Below are 4,977 nucleotides of genomic sequence, written 5' to 3'. Positions count from 1 at the left end.
GATATCAAAATATACGACAAAGCTATAGTAATCAAAACAACATAGTACTGGCATAAAAACAGACACATAGATTAAGAAACAGAATAGAGAGCCCAGAAATAAACCCACACCTATTTAGTCAATTAATCTATTACAAAGGAAGGGAGATTATACAATAAGGTAAAAACATTCTATTCAATAAATAATGTTGGAAAAACTGGATAGAAAATGCAAAAAAAAACCCACAAAAAACAAAAAACAAAACCCAAAGTGAACCACCTTCTAATATCATATACGAAAATAAACTTAAAATATATTAAATACTTAAAGGTAAGACTTGAAACCATAAAATTCCTAGAAGAAAACATAGGCAGTAAACTTTCTAACATTGATCTTAGTAATATTTTTTTCTGATATATCTCCTCAGACAAGGGAAGCAAAATAAATAATAAATAAATGGTATTACATCTAACTAAAAAGTTTTTGCACAACAAAGGAAACATCGACAAAGCAAAAAGATAACCTACTGAATGGGAGAAGATATTTGCCAAAATTTATGAAGAACTCATAAAACCCAACAACAATGAAAATTCAATTAAAGAAAAAACAGGCAGAGCATCTGAATAGACATTCCTCCAAAGAGGACATAGAGATGGCCAATAGACATATGAAAAGAGGCTCAACATCCCTAATTATCAGAGAAATGCAAATTAAAACTATGCCTCCTCATGCCTGTCAGATTGGCTCTCCTCAGTAATTCAGAAAGCAAGTGTTGGTGAGGGTGTAGAGAAAGGAGAAACTGTTGGGAGGACTGCAAATCGGTATAGTCATTGTGGAAAAGGGTTTGGAGCATTTTCAAAAATTAAAAATAGAACTACCTTATTATCTAGCAATTCCACTTTTGGGTATTTATCAGAAGAAATCCAAAATTTGAAAATATATGCATTTCTATGTTCATTGCAGTGCTATTTACAATTGATAAGATATGGAAGCAACCCAAGTGCCTATCAATTTGGTAAAGAACCCAAGTGCCAACAATTTGGTAAAGAAGAGGTGGTACAGATATACAATGGACTATTTCCTGGCCATAAAAAATAAATTAATTAAATCTTATCATTTGTGACAACATGTATAGTCTTAGAGGGTATTATGCTAAGTGAACTAAATCAGACAGATAAAGACAAATACCATATGATATTACTTATATGTGGAATCTAAAGAACAAAATAAATGAACACACAGAACACAAACAGACTCATAGACACAGGAAAGAAACTGATGATTGTCAGATGGGAGGGGGTTGGGAGGCTGGGTGAAAATGTGAAGGGATTAAGAAGTACAAATTGTTAGTTGAAAAAGAGTCATGGGGATGTAAAGTACAGCATAGGAAATATAGTCAATATTATTGTAATAATATGTACAGTGCCAGATGGGTACGAGACTAATCAGGGGGATCACTTTGTATATTATATAAATATCTAACCACTATGATGAACACACAAAACTAATGTAAAATAGTACTGAAAGTCAACTAATTAAAAAATTAAAAATAAAATAAATGTAAGAAAAATAAGAAGACAGAAAAATGAAATATCTCTGTAAAATTATTAATTTTATACTCTAATTTGAAGAACTTTAATGAATACTTAAATCACAATTCATCTTTACATAAGGGACAATGGAGGAAGACCAATTTACACAAGGCTACACATTTATTTATAGTCAGAAATTAGATGGAGGCCTAGTTTACTTGAATAGAGCATGGTACCATCTTCAGTAATTATTCTACAGTATTTATTTATTTTTTTACGATTCTTCTTTTTTATTTAAATATATTTGGTATAAAATCTTATATTTGTTATATTAGTTTCAGGTGTAAAATATAGTGATTTGACATTTTTATACCTTACAATGTGATTACTCCACTAATTCTATTCATCATCTGTCACATGCAAACTTGCCACTGTATTTCCCTTCCCCTTTTCATCTACCCTCACACCCTCTCTTATGATAACAATCCATTTGGTCTCTGTTTTTATGAGCCTGTTTTTGTTTAAGACCTTTTTTTTTTTTTTTTGAAGGGGGTACAGTTCTAGGTTTACAACAAAATTAAGAGAAAGGCACAGAAATTTCTCACATATCCCCTGCCCTCACACATGTATAGTCTCCCTGCTGCCCCTCCATTATCAACATTACATACCAATATGGTACATTTTTTTACCAAGGATAAACCTACATTGACATATCATAATTACTTAAAATCCGTCATTTACCTTAGGATTCACTCTTGGTGTTGTACAGTCTATGCATCTGGGTAAATGTATAAGGATGTATCTTCATCATTATAATATCATGTAGAGAATTTTCACTGCCCTAAAAATCCTCTGTGCTCTGCCTATTCTTTTCTCCTCTCCCCAACTCCTAGCAACCACAGATCTTTTATTAGCTCCATAGTTTAACCTTTTCTAGAATGTCAGACATGAGAATCATATAGTGTGTGGCCTTTTTAAATTGTTTTCTTTCACTTAGTAATATCCATTTATCTTTTTTGTTATATTTTTATGACTTGGTAGTTTATTTCTTTTTAGCACTAAATATTTCATTGTCTAGATGTACTACAGTTTATTTATCCATTACCCTATTAAAGGACATCTTGGTTACTTCCATGTTTTGGCAATTATAAATAAAGCACTGTAAACACCTATGTGAAGGTTTTGCATGGATATAGCTTTTTGGTTCCTGTTAGTAAATACCAAGAAACAACATCTTTGGATCACATGGTAAGAATATGTTTAGTTATATAAGACACTTCTAACTGTCTTCCTAAGTAGCTGTACCACTTTCTACATTTAATAATACAGCATTTCCACAAGCTGTAGTATTTATAAATAAATAAATATATATATATATACACATACATGACTAGCTTACAAAAATATAAATTAATATTTTAACAAATTATTGACTTTCATCTGTACACTTTGCCATTTGTGAAGTGTTAAGGAAAGGTTAAGTTATATAACAATGCTCTAACATTGAAACTGCAATGTCAAGTAGAGAGCCAGATTATATACACACATGCACGCACATACACATTAATTAGAATATAATTAAAAAAGAAAAATTCACAAAGTGAAAGATGGTAGAGTTGACAATTAAGGCTTCAATTTGAATAGGATATTAAGAATAGATTGGGAATTATGAGTCTAGTTCTTTGGAACTTGAAAAATAACATGAATGTAGGACTTGGGGATTATAAAAAAGGAAGGTGGGATAGTATTTGAGGTGTCCTATTAAATTCCACAATCAATAGTAATTTTTAAAGCATCAAGTAATTTTCTTTAATTTTTTAGAGAGAAAATCAGAAAGTACAATAAAATATTAACTTACTAAAATTTTCTCAGTGGATTTGTTGAAGCTAGATCTTTATCCATGGCATATACATTTGCTATCCTGCTGTGACCTCTCTATTATACATTCTCTCTTGCATGTCAAAAGAATTTTGAATGATTTCATACCTTCATTTTCCTGGCAGAACAGGGATCCACTCACCTGTTTTTGCACATCCTCTTTTAGAGCTCTCTTGGATAATGAGCAATCTGCAAAAACAGTGATTAAAATTTAATGACTCACATTCCCTCAATATTAGGCTACCTACTTAGCACAACTGAATTTGTTTCCCCATAATAAAGCTCACATTCATGTAGGCAGTGAACAAAATGCAAAAAAAAAAAAAAAGGATGGAAATAAAATGCCTTTTTTCCACTAATGGTTATAAGATACATTAATATTTATTTCTATATCTTTTTACATCCATATTTTTAAAGTGAATAATGGTGAGAACATTTGATTTGGAGTCAAACTGACTGAGTATGAATGAATGTAGGTTGATACGTGTACTTAATTACTCTAAAGTTTAGTTTATACATTTATATTACAGGAATTAAAATAGCCCACTGAGTTATAGTAAAAATTGAGTTATATAAGATAGAATAATTGCTAGACTGTTGCACAGAACAACTTTTGCAATAATGTTATACATAAGTAAACACAAAATTCAGTAAACACAGCTACTATGTATCTATTGATAAAGGCATAATAAAATTGTAAAAATATATATATGCAGGAACTTTCATCAATAAAATTGCAAAACTCCACCAAAGGATATGTCTAAAGACAGTATTAATGGCAAACCATACTTTATTCTACGATAAGGAGTTTTTGTAGAATTAATGATATTTAACTTCCTAAATTCATCTATAAAATAACTAAATTCCAAACTATCTTGAATGATCATATTTTCACCTCAGTTTTTCCCTAATGCTGTTATAAATGCTCGAGGCTACAAAGCATTTCTGCCTGAGTAATCAGCACATACTGAGGCTGAACCCAGTGATCGATGGAACGGAGACTGAATACAGAAGTACAAGAACTGTGTTTGAGCAGCTGCCACTGCCAAGCAGAAAACAAAGCTACAGAGCCTGCCCACTGCTCCTCACCCTTCCAGAGCCTGTGTCCCTGAATCCTCCCAGAACTAGCAGTAGGCTCCAGAAGAAACTGTAGCAGTGAGTGTTAGGCCACAAAACAGCAGAATATCTATAGCCCTGAGAACTGAAGAGATAGCTTCTGAGCAGCAGATGCACACTGTGGCTAATCCCAGTGACAAGGGTGGAAATACAGAGGCAAGGCAGCTGAGGTCTGGCAGTCTCCATTACTGGAGGAGAACCAAGCCACAAATAGTGGCAGCCTCTCTCACCCCACCCCACCCTCGCCTATCAAGGCTGATTCTAGCAGAGGCACCTGGGACACTCAGGCAGCACAACACTGTGTTGCCCACCACATTCTCTCATGGGATTAGAGCTCTGACACTGAGGCAACCTGGTCACAGAGGAGACACTCACCTCCTCAGGGAATATAAGACATTTTCCACCTCCCAGCAGAGATCCGAGAAGGCTGAGCAGTGCAAGAAGCTTGTACCCCCTTCAAGCATCACCTACT

This window comes from Pteropus vampyrus, unplaced genomic scaffold (genome assembly GCF_000151845.1).
Source record: "Pteropus vampyrus isolate Shadow unplaced genomic scaffold, Pvam_2.0 Scaffold37, whole genome shotgun sequence".
Lineage (NCBI taxonomy): Eukaryota > Metazoa > Chordata > Mammalia > Chiroptera > Pteropodidae > Pteropus > Pteropus vampyrus.
Note: the sequence above shows the minus strand (reverse complement) of the source record.